Source organism: Meles meles, chromosome 21 (assembly GCF_922984935.1).
Source record: "Meles meles chromosome 21, mMelMel3.1 paternal haplotype, whole genome shotgun sequence".
Taxonomy (NCBI): domain Eukaryota; kingdom Metazoa; phylum Chordata; class Mammalia; order Carnivora; family Mustelidae; genus Meles; species Meles meles.
Genome location: NC_060086.1, coordinates 5,428,478 through 5,441,581, shown reverse-complemented (window position 1 = coordinate 5,441,581; position 13,104 = coordinate 5,428,478).

Sequence of the window (13,104 nt, the reverse complement as noted above, 5' to 3'; positions counted from 1 at the left end):
TTTTTCGCAGGGGTATGGGATTTCCTAGCTGTTTGTCATCACAAGACATCCCAGGCTCATCTTCCATACTTCCTGCCCCAGCCCTCGGTTCAGCCACTTTTGCAAAGAGCCTCATTCTTCCTTTGGAGAATGGTATTAAAAACCAAGATTTGGATGACAGTGAGCCCAGATGGCTCACTGCTACTGGGCTGTGGTTGCTTCTTGACCTTCTTCCTGACCTTTGGGCTGACACAGCAAGGACATACGTGTGTATACCAATTGATGAATATATACAGGTTGCCACATATTTCTATGTGTAACCATCTTTGTTTTTTTTTTTCCCCCTTTTATTAATTTTTTCAGCGTAACAGTATTCATTCTTTTTGCACAACACCCAGTGCTCCATGCAAAACGTGCCCTCCCCATCACCCACCACCTGTTCCCCCAACCTCCCACCCCTGACCCTTCAAAACCCTCAGGTTGTTTTTCAGAGTCCATAGTCTCTTATGGTTCGCCTCCCCTCCCCAATGTCCATAGCCCGCTCCCCCTCTCCCAATCCCACCTCCCCCCAGCAACCCCCAGTTTGTTTTGTGAGATGGCCAACAGACACATGAAAAAGTGCTCCACGTCACTCGGCATCAGGGAAATACAAATCAAAACCACAATGAGATATCACCTCACACCAGTCAGAATGGCTAAAATTAACAAGTCAGGAAATGACAGATGCTGGAGAGGATGTGGAGAAAGGGGAACCCTCCTCCACTGTTGGTGGGAATGCAAGCTGGTCCAACCACTCTGGAAAACAGCATGGAGGTTCCTCAAAATGTTGAAAATAGAACTACCCTATGACCCAGCAATTGCACTACTGGGTATTTACCCTAAAGATACAAACATAGTGATCCGAAGGGGCACGTGTACCCGAATGTTTATAGCAGCAATGTCTACAATAGCCAGACTATGGAAAGAACCTAGATGTCCATCAACAGATGAATGGATCAAGAAGATGTGGTATATATACACAATGGAATACTATGCAGCCATCAAAAGAAATGAAATCTTGCCATTTGCGACGACGTGGATGGAACTAGAGCGTATCACGCTTAGTGAAATAAGTCAATCGGAGAAAGACAACTATCATATGATCTCCCTGATATGAGGACATGGAGAAGCAACATGGGGGGGGAGGGGGATAGGAGAAGAATAAATGAAACAAGATGGGATTGGGAGGGAGACAAACCATAAATGACTCTTAATCTCACAAAACCATCTTTGTTTTAACGTAAACATGAGTTCTTACGGATCTCTCCAACTCTAATTCATTACCACGTTGATTATTCTAGCCAGCTCCCCCTTGCTGATCTGTAAATTACCACTCCCACAGTGAGAAATCTGTCACACCAACCTCCGTCCCTTTACTTCGTTGTTCATTTCAAACCTCAGTGGACAGCAGTATCCGAATTGTTGATGCCTATCTCTGTGGTTACACATTTGTGGACAGACACTGGTCATCTCGAGTATAGAGCTCACGTCCAGTTTCTTTCGTCTTTAATGTTACGGACTTTGCTCATTCCCTGAGTTCTCTGGGTCAGCGTATTTTCTCCCCACTCACTTCGGGGAGGTGCTATCATGCATTTATACTACAGTTAGATTACTTGTTACATTCCCACGTTCTATTTGGGAGCCTCTGTACTCCTAAATTATTTTTTTAATGTACATACTTTATGGCTCATATTTTGTGCAATAAAGGTCTATGGCTTTTGAAAAATGGCTAGTGTCTTGCATTTGGCAATTACAGGATCCTACTGAATGTTTTCACAATCCTCAAGAAATCCCCTGTTTCAATGCCCCGTGCAGAGTCAACCCTCCTCTCTCACCCCTGGAATCCCTGTCACTGGCAACCACTGTTCTGTTTCTACGCTCCGTGGTTTTGTCTTTTTCAGAAAGTCATGTAATTAACAATCCCATTATGTAATGTTAACGGATTTGCCTTTTCCACTTAGCAATATGCAGTTAATATTTCTCCATGTATCTTTGTGTCTTGATGGCTCATTTCTCTTTATCACTGAAAAACACTGCGTTGTATGAATATACCAGTATATCCGCTCACCTATTGAAAGACGTGCACATATACTTTGTACATATTTTGTTAGATTTATACCTACTATTGTTCCTAAGCATTTCACTTTTGGGAGAGCTATTGTAAATAGTAATTTTATTTCAAATTCTTATTGTTCATGCTGGAAAATAGAAACACAATCAACTTTTGTGGATCAACCTTATATCCTGAAATCTTCGACACTCACTTACGGGTTTCAGGGATTTTTTTGTGGGTTCTTTTGTATTTTCAGCATGTACAATCACATCATCTGTGAATAAAGGCAGTTTTATTTCTTCTTGTTGACTAGGACTGGTAAGAAGGGACGTTCTTGCCTTGTTCCCAGTCTTAGGGAGAAAACATTCAGTTTGCCACCATTAACTATGATGTTGACTATTGGTTCTTTGTAGACATTCTTCATCAAATTGAAATTTTCTCTAGTCCTAGTTTGGTAAGACTTTTTTTTTTCTTTTTATTATGAATGTGTGTTTTGTCACAAATATCAAAAAGTTTTTCTGGATCAATTGATATGCTCATGTGATAGTTCTTCTCTAACCTGTTGATGTGGTGTGTTATATTGATTAATTTTCAAATATTCAGCCAGAATTGCATAAATCCCACTTGGTCACAGGTGTGATTCTTTCTCTACATTATTGCCTTTGCTAAAATATGCTGAGTTGTTTTTACATCTACATTCATTAGAGATGTAGCTCTGTGATTTGCCTTTCTTATAATGTTATTATCTCATGCTATTATTAGGGGAAGGCTTATCTCATAGAATGAATTAGCAAGTATTTCCTCTCCTTCTATTTCTGCAAGAGATTGTAAACTATTGGCTTCATTTCTTCTTTAAATATTTGTAAGAATTTATTGGTGAAGGGGCGCCTGGGTGGCTCAGTGGATTAAGTCGCTGCCTTCGGCTCAGGTCATGATCTCAGGGTCCTGAGATGGAGCCCCGCGTCGGGCTCTCTGCTCCGCGGGGAGCCTGCTTCCTCCTCTCTCTCTGCCTGCCTCTCTGCCTACTTGTGATCTCTCTCTCTGTCAAATAAATAAAAATAAAATCTTTAAAAAAAAAGAATTTATTGGTGAAGCTATCTGGACCTGGTGATTTTTTTTTTTTTTGTAAAGTCTTTAATATTGACTCAATTCATTGAAAAGATTATCTACTTCTTGTATGAAGAAGTACAGGAAGTTGCTTGGTTGCTTGCATCTTTGAAGGAATTGGTTTATCTATGTTGTCAAATTTGTAGGCGTAGAATTATTCATAGTGTTCTTTCATTATCCCATATAGGATAGGCAATGATCACCCTTCTTCATTTCTAAAGATGCTAATTTGTGTCTACGCTCTTTTCTTTCTGAAAATGTTTACCAATTCTATAGACATTTTCAAAGAATCAGTTCCCGACTTTATTGACTTTCTTTGTTGCTTTCCTATCTTCAATTTCATTGATTTCTGTTCTAATTTTTAAATTTCTTTTCTTCTGCTTGCTGTAGGCTTACACTGCCTTCTTTCTCTAGTTTACTAAGGTGGAAAACTTAGGTTACTGGTTTTAGATCTTTCTTTTCTAATGTACCCTTTAATGCTATAAATTTCCCTTTGAAGCACTGCTTTTGCTTCAATCCACAGATTTTAATTAGTTTTATTTTTATTTTCATTTAGCTCAAAATATTTTTAAATTTGGCTTGAGACTTCTTTTATGACCCAAGTGCTATTTAAACTGTGTTATTAATTTTCAAATATTTGGAGATTTTCCAGCTCTTTTTCTCTTGTTGAATTCTAGTTTAATTTCATTGTAGTCTGAGAATATACTTTATAGGGGTTTTATTTTTAAAATCTTGTTGGTGTGTTTTATGGCCCAGAATATGATCTATCTTGAGGAATGTTTCATGTTAACTGCAAGGCATTGTGCATTTTGCTCTTTTTGGATGGAGTGTTCTATAAATGTCAGCTAGATCAATTGATTGGTAATTCAGGGTAAATATATCCTCCTGACTTTTCTGCCCACTTGATATACCAATTCCTGAAGAGCTGTGTTGAAGTTTCCAACTGTAATATTGCATTTTTCAATTTCTCCTTGAAGTTCTGTCAATTTTTGCCTTACCAGTTTTGGTGCTCTCTTCGTAGGTTCATATGCATTTAGAATTATGTCTTCCGGAGAATAAAGTGTCTTATTATTATGTAGTGTCCATTGTTACTCCTGATAATTTGTCCTTTTCTGATGTCTGCTTTGTCTGAATCTCATCTAATATTTCTTCTTTTTCTTTAGCTATAATTTTTCCCATTGTATTTTATTTTATTTCTTTTCAGTATTCCAAAATTCATTGTTTATGCACCACACCCAGTGCTCCATGCAATACGTGCCCTCCATAATACCCACCACTAGGCTCCCCCAACCCCCCACCCTCTCCCCTCCAAAACCCTCAGTTTGTTTTCTTTTGATTAGTATTAACATGGTCTATTTTTGTTCACTACCCCACTTTTAACCCATTTGAGCCTTTGGGGGGTTTTTTAGATTTTTTTAAAAAATTTATTTATTTCTGCTAATAAATAAATAAATTTTTTAAAAAAATCTAAAAAACCCCCCAAAGGCTCAAATGGGTTAATGTCTACAATAGCCAGACTATGGAAAGAACCTAGATGTCCATCAACAGATGAATGGATCAAGAAGATGTGGTATATATACACAATGGAATACTATGCAGCCATCAAAAGAAATGAAATCTTGCCATTTGCGACGATGTGGATGGAACTAGAGCGTATCATGCTTAGTGAAATAAGTCAATCGGAGAAAGACAACTATCATATGATCTCCCTGATATGAGGACATGGAGAAGCAACATGGGGGGGTAGGAGATAGGAGAAGAATAAATGAAACAAGATGGGATTGGGAGGGAGACAAACCATAAATGACTCTTAATCTCACAAAACAAACTGGGGGTTGCTTCGGGGAGGTGGGATTGGGGGAGGGGGAGCGGGCTATGGACATTGGGGAGGGGAAGCGAACCATAAGAGACTATGGACTCTGAAAAACAACCTGAGGGTTTTGAAGGGTCAGGGGTGGGAGGTTGGGGCAACCTGAGGGTTTTGAAGGGTCAGGGGTGGGAGGTTGGGGGAACAGGTGGTGGGTAATGGAGAGGGCACGTTTTGCATGGAGCACTGGGTGTTGTGCAAAAAGAATGAATACTGTTACGCTGAAAAAATAAATAAAATGAGAAAAAAAAAATTATTTATTTGACAAACAGAGATCACAAGTAGGCAGAGAGGCAGGCAGAGAGAGAGGAAGGGAAGCAGGCTCCCTGCTGAGTAGAGAGCCCCATGCGGGGCTCAATCCCAGGACTCTGGGATCATGACCTGAGCAGAAGGCAGAGGCTTTAATCCACTGAGCCACCCAGGCACCTGAGTCTTTGTGTTTTTTGTTTTTGTTTTTAAGATTTTATTTATTTATTTGACAGAGAGAGATCACAAGTAGGCAGAGAGGCAGGCAGAGAGAGAGAGTGGGAAGCAGGCTCCCTGCTGAGCAGAGAGCCCGATGCGGGACTCGATCCCAGGACCCCGAGATCATGACCTGAGCCGAAGGCAGCGGCTTAACCCACTGAGCCACCCAGGCGCCCCGAGTCTTTCTGTTCTAAATGCATTTCCTATGGACTAAATACAGTTGGCTATACATTTTTTTAATTGAGTGCTTTTTTGACCATACTTTTACCTCTAGGCTGGTACAATTTGATATAGATATGTTAACTCACAAAATCGTATAAGATAATGTTATTATTTCCATCTTATGCCTAAGGAAATGGAAGCGAGTTTTCGAACATTTAATTGGGTCGGAAAAAGATGTAAATCTAGGTATTTCATCTCCAACAAGGAAGGCATATAACATCGTGATTAGTAGTACCTGTCTTTGTCACTAGCTATGCATGTGATCCTCTTTTTTTTTTTTTTAAAGATTTTGTTCATTTATCTGACAGACAGAGATCACAAGTAGGCAGAGAGGCAGGCAGAGAGAGGGGGAAGCAGGCTCCCCGCCGAGCAGAGAGCCCGATGCAGGGCTCCATCCCAGGACCCTGAGATCATGACCTGAGCCGAAGTCAGAGGCTTTAACCCACTGAGCCACCCAGGCGCCCCGCATGTGATCCTCTTTTAAATGTCATTTTCCTCAGCCTTACAATGAGGATGATAGTAACAAGCAGACCTTAAATTAAGTGAAATGCACTTAAAGCAATAAAGCATCTAGAACAGCACGTTGCAACGAGTATTAAAAGAAAGAAGAGAAAGAAAAATAAAGCCCTAAGCTTTTCTGGTTCAACATCTGCCTTTGAATCTGTCTTTATCTGAGCCTCAAGAATAGGAATAGAATCAATTTCCTAAATTCACTGAGTAGATTAAATGAAATAGTACCTTTGAAACACGTGTTAGGAGATGAACAGCAAGTGAGTGCTCAGCAAATATTGTCTTTGGCTATAGAAATGGTTATCAGTGCACTTTCCCATAGTTCACTCTTAAGAATATTCCTGAAACGACCGTCCTTACGCACGTATTATCGTGTGAGGATAATTCGTCTGTGGTCTGAGATTAGAGAAGGGTCCAAGGTAGGGATGTTTAAATTTTCAGTAGATATTTTGCACAAAGTTCCCCCTAAGAATTTTACCCTTTTGAAACCCCTTGCGGACAATGTTTGAGAATGCCTGTTAACTGCACACCTCCACCAACACAGGGTGTTACTGACCTTCCTCATTTTTTTTTTAAAGATGTTATTTGACAGAGATCACAAGCAGGCAGAGAGACAGGCAGAGCGAGGAGGGGAAGCAGGCCCCCTGCCAAGCAGAGAGCCCGATGCGGGGCTCAATCCCAGGACCCTGGGACCATGACCTGAGCCGAAGGCAGAGGCTTTAACTCACTGAGCCACCCAGGTGCCCCTGGCCTTCCTCATTTTTATCTCAGTATAAAAGTCGTGTTAATTTGTGCGGTTATTTTGGTGTGATTCTTTTTTTATTATTATTATGATCAGTTAGCCAGCATATAGTACATCATTAGTTTCTGATGCAATGTTCAAGGATTCCTTAGTTGCCTGCAACACCCAGTGCTCATCACAACAGGAGCCCTCCTTAATACTCATCACTGGTTAATCTCATCCCCTGACCCCCTCCCTTCTCTAATTCTTTGTTTCCTGGAATCCAGAGTCTCTCCTGGTTTGTCTCCCTCTCCAATTTCCTCCCCTTTGGTTTCCCTCCCTTCCCCCACCGTCCTCCGTGTGTGTCTTTATTTATGAACGAGATCAAGCATATTATATGTCCTTTGTCTTATCCATGTCGTGTATCCACTTTTTTCTTTAGATTTCTTTGAGCACCTGTGGTATTCCTGGGCATGATCTCTGGGCAGTGGGAATGTGCTGGTCACCAGAACAGACAAGATTTCTGCTCTTGCCAACTGAGGTTTTTCCTGATTTTTGTTTGTATTGATTTGTGAAGGTTCCCTGTGTATTTAGGAAACATCCTTTGTCAACGATGTGTTACAAATTTGGGGGAGAAATGGCATTTTTAAGGCAGAGGCTGATACAGATCATCTTTTCAGAGTATAATAAAGTAGAAATTCTCCTGAGGGGCAGAGGTGCTATTTCTAGACTGAAGGCTGCAGTGATAATAGACTGAGAATGATTTTCCTGATTCACCAGTAAGAGTCAGATGTTAAGTTCCTTAACACAGTCTTGGTAAGAGCTGGTAGGGGATGGGAGAGGCAAGGTAATCCTAGAATCCTGAATAAATTTAGTTTATTCTAAACTAAATAAATTTAGTTCACAGTAGTTATTTTCCTTTCTTTTCCTTTCCTTTCCGACCCCGAGGACTGACATGGTTGAGAGATAGGGAACCTCCCTCTCCTGATCCCATTGACTTTGTATGTTTCCAGCTTCCTTCCTGACCCCAAATGCCCTGGACTGAATTCCATGCCTCATTCTGGTTCTACATGTTCTAGTTAATTTTTTTTTTTTAACGACTTTCCTAGATAGGTCCCTACTGCATCCGCTTATTCTTGGGGGAAGGAAAAGAATAGCCCTCTCAGGGCTGTAGCAGCCAAATCTCTTCTCTCACCACTGCAAGCCAGTTTTTCTGCTTTCATGAAGGACTCGTCGAGGAAAAAAAGAACCATTCCTCAGTCTATGGAAACGAAAACCAAGTGCTAAGTAAGCTCTGCTAGCATTTCCTTAATGAGGACCCGACAGGTCCCACATTCTTCCCCAGAGAAGGGGTAGCATGGAAGAGCTAAATCCACAGTTTTGGAATCAGACCTTGGTTTGAGACTGGACTCAACCACTCATGGCTGAAGTCATGTGAAGAAATGATGTTCAGAGGAATTTGACATGGGAGTGGCACATAATAGATGTTCAATAAATGATAGCCATCATCATTGGTAGTAGGAGTAGTGCAGATTAATAGTGGGGATGTATGGGGAAAATAGTCAAGAGAAAAAAAATGTTGAGAGGAAGAGGTTCAGGGATGGTTCCCTAGGAGACCTATTATCCCAACTTTACAAGTTTGCTAGGAAGAATATTACTAAAGCTAGCCTCTCTCCAATTTTAGTCACTTAGCTTCCTAACCACGTGCCACTTCTGGCTATGGTTTTCAACCAAGTGACCTAACTTCCATCTGTCTGTAAGTGGCACAATTGACAGAGAGCACAAATACCCCTTTGGCTAATTGGACCATGCATCAAATGGACCGTAGCAGCTCTGTTCAATCTGAAGGCATGGTAGGAAAATGTCAGACTTGGAGTCGTTTCCATAACTGGCACAGACATTGGAAAAAGATCAGAACACTGGAAATGTTGAGCCATACTTCCCCATTAAGATTTTCATGAGAACTTCATTTTCTAAACTTGCCTCACGGCCTCTTAAAGATTTATAAAGGCAATTTAGCGCTTTGATGTGAAGATAAATATGCCTGTGGTTTCAGAAATGTCAAAGATATTGCTTGAAAGTGAAAATTTCAGGCTGTCAACTACATGGTCTACATGGGGCCGTGGAACTTGTTAAACTGGTTCTTATCATCCTATTATCCACGGCAAACCCCTACTCCACTTTCCATGTACAGACAAAATTAGTGGAGCCCTTCTCACACACACAGACACACACACACACACACACACAGACACACACAATTATTCATTCAGTGACCGTCTTGGTTGCTATCCCTGATCAGTTTAGTCATACAACTGCTCAACACAATGATAAACCTTAGTTTGCTCCCACTCTACATTTCAAATATGCTGCCTCTCTCCCATTCTTACAACCCCTGTAGCTTTGTGTAATCTTGTGTAGATTATCATTGCTATTTTTTTCTTATTCCTCCCCACATTACCTTCCTACAAAGTATTTCTCTAAAATGCAAATATTAGCATGCTCTCTCTTAAATCATTTAACATCCCAAATATCCATGACAGTGCTGAGCCGTAAGCAACAATGAAGGAAGGGTTCTTGAGTGTATCTGAGTTGTGTATCTTGAGCTGTTCAAGATGGTGCCCACTGGCCACATGGAGCTGTTGAGCCCCTCAGGAGTGGCTGGTTAAGAATGAGAAACTGAATTAATTTTTTTTTTTTCAGGTTTAACTAAGTGAACTTGAATTTGAAATAGCCATATATGGCTTGGGTTATCCATACTGGATGCTACGCATTTATAAGATGAGATCTAAGTTGCTTAACATGGTACATGAGGGCCTCCATCATTTGGTTCCTTACTACTTCTCAAGTCCCAGCCATTAGGGTTCTATGCCTTTCAGGTTCACTGGTAAGATCAAATACTTTGTAGCTCTTCAACTATGCTTTGACAGACAGCGCAACTATGTCTGCGCACAGCTATTCCCTTGGATGGATTGATATATACGTAGTGTGTATATACTTTGTACATATATATCCCAAAGTATATATATGTATATATATGTATAAAGTATATATATGTACTTTGGGATATGTACTTTGTACATATATATACATTATACATATATATAGAGAGACTTTATATATATATGTACATATATATACTTTGTACATATATAGACTTTATATATATATGTACATATATATATATACTTTGTATATATATACTTTGCACATATATATATACTTTGTACATATATATCCCAACTTTGTACAATTGCCATATTCTTAGGGTCCTTCAAAAAAAAAAGAAAAAAAACCAAAACAAAACAAAAAAACAAACCCTGAGTCTCATCCCTCCAAACACTCTTTCCTGCCTAATCCAGAAATGCAATGACTTCCTTGGTCAGGTTATTTTTACCTCCTGTATGTGCTTTTGTCACTGCAGTGCTAACACTAAATCATACTTACTTACCCAACTGTCAAGTTTCTTGAAAACAAATGCATGACTTAATTTGTTTGTTGGTTGGTTGGTTTCTCCAGCACCTACTACATTATCTGGGGTACAATGGATGTTTGTTTAGTTAGATGTTATTGCATTATTTCATTGACATTGTGGAAATAAAACCATTCATTATTTAACTGTTTTTTTTTTAAATTCTGGATGAGGGGTTATCCTTTGGAATCAGTCTTTTTTTAAAGATCTAATGATTTATTTGAGAGAGAGAAAGAGTGAGCGTAGAGGGAAGGGGCAGAGGGGGAAGAGAATGTTAATCAGAGCCACGCTGAATGTGGAGCCCTATGTGGGGCTGATCTCATGACCCCGAGATCACAACTTGAGCCTAAACCAAGAGTTGGATGCTCAAACAGACTGAACTACCCAGGTGCGTCTGGAATCAATTTTCAGTGAAACACTGAGACATCCCATTTCCTTAGCTCTAGAAAGAGTTGGGGATGGAGTGAGCTTGCTGGGGAAAAAAAACAAACAGTTGCAAATGTCTGATACCCAGTTTCACCTGTTCTCTCAGCCCAGAGAGTCTGAGACCCGAAAGCCATTAAAAACACAAAGACTCTTTTCAAAGAAGACCTTATTCAGTTGTAAGATTGTTTGTCCTATGATCACTTGCCAAATTTTCGCTGTATTTAAGATATATGCAGTGCCTGTGTTTTCAGAAAACATATATAAATTAGATCTGTCCTGTGCACAGTTTAAAATATTATAGCAATTTCTCTATATGGAGGGAAGCAACTTCCAGCAAGTTCATTCCTTCAACAGACGTTCACATAATTAATCGACTCCGTGTGGGTATCTCTGACTTTGGACCTGAAAAACACCATGAATCACTCCATCATTTCTTCCCTAGCTCTCTACGCCTCATATCCATAAAGAACTTCATATTTGCAAAGCACATTTTTCTCTATTATCTCATCTGGTTGTTATAAGAATCTTTCCAAGTAGGCAGAGCAAAAACTATGATTCTGTATTCATAAGAAAAGAAGAAAGGAACAGATACTCCCATTGCCCAACCTCCGACTTGCCCAAGCTCTTCTGGTGAGCAGGACCGAGCCAGAATTCTTACTCAGTCTGACCACAAGCCCAGAGTTATTTTCCCCACTCTTTCTGCTCAGATGACCCTCGGATTATGCATGAGCCATACTCCGCTGGGACCAGGAGCTTGCAGCCGACAATAGAAGTCTTCCCAAAATTGCAGTGAAAGTGTGTTCTCACCGTGTCATCCCGCTATTTCCTTTCTGGAATGTTGCTTCTAGTAAATGAGGGGGAAGATTGCCAGTGACAGCTTGATAACTACCCCCAACCACAGTCGACAGGGGTTACCTTCAGCCACCAGTCAGGAAGTGGTCTCCATGGTAACCCAGAAACGAAACGATTTCTCAGCGACATCTCAACCGTGAGACCAAGATTATCAACTTTGTCAAGAGGCTGGAGCTATACTTCTGGATAGGGGAGAAAGGTTCCAAATAATATATATGTGTAAGATCATCTTTCATCATTAATACGTGACATATTGTATGTCTTCTGAATTTCACGTGTTGCCATAATACTTCCTGTTTATTGCCTTCTGAATTAAAAATTTTGCTAGTGCCATACAGGTGAGAGCATGTTGTAACAAGAATTTTAGAAAAACTCTGTAACCAAACCCTCTAATACGGGATTCGCATTCGGATGGGATCTAGTTCATGATAAACACAGCATTACGTCAAATCTATTCATTATGAGGTTCCTTGGTATTTCACAGTAACAGATTGGAGGGTTTACCAAACATTCCAGTGAAGTAATGTACTTTTTAAAAAATTTTTTCCAGTGCCTTTCGTGACCAAGAGAATTAGGGTGCTCTCTGTTTTCTGCCATGTGGCTGGAATGAAAACATCTGCTTAGTTATTCAGTCTGTCTCCAGAGGCAACTAGCTTGCTCTCTACAACGTGGACTTCTCACGACATCTCTCTGATCTTCTACTCCCTAAGAGGACCCTGCTCTTCACTGTCCCTTAGCTCTAAGACTCCACAGGTTAGTATTGTGCTCCACACAGAACAAGCAGTAGCCGATAATGGGGTCAGTATTCCCACGTCAGTTCAGATGAGTTGGCAGAACGTAAATATAGAATAAGACAGAGGTAAGTAAGGGTAAAAAAAAATACAGTTAACTCTTACCCTTTCATGGGAAATTATCTACAACTGGTGTTTATTACCAAACAGGAAAGCTATCTTCCTTCTACTTCTGAACTGCTCACCTAAACCAGTTGTTGTGCATCTGAGCAGACAATAGATTTTTAATTGTAGATAATCAGTTGTTAGACAGTGTGTCAGTAATTTATTGCTGTGTAACAAAGGGTCCCAACGTTTAATGGCCTAGACCAACAAGGCTTCAGTATTTTCTCACAATTTAGCAGGTCAGCTGGACATTTCATTTGCTCCATGCACTGTTACCTGAAGTCACATACGTATGTGTTTACATTAAGTGAAGACATTAATTGGGTCTAGAATGTCCACAGTTGCTTCACTCCCATGTTAACTGGAATGGCTGGTGGTTGGTGGGCCCTCTCTCTCCAGCAAGGTAGCAGGGGTCTTACATAGTGGTTCAAAAGAGTGATGGGTGAAGCTACGAAACCTCTTAAGGCTAGAGTCAGAATCAGCATGGTGTTATTT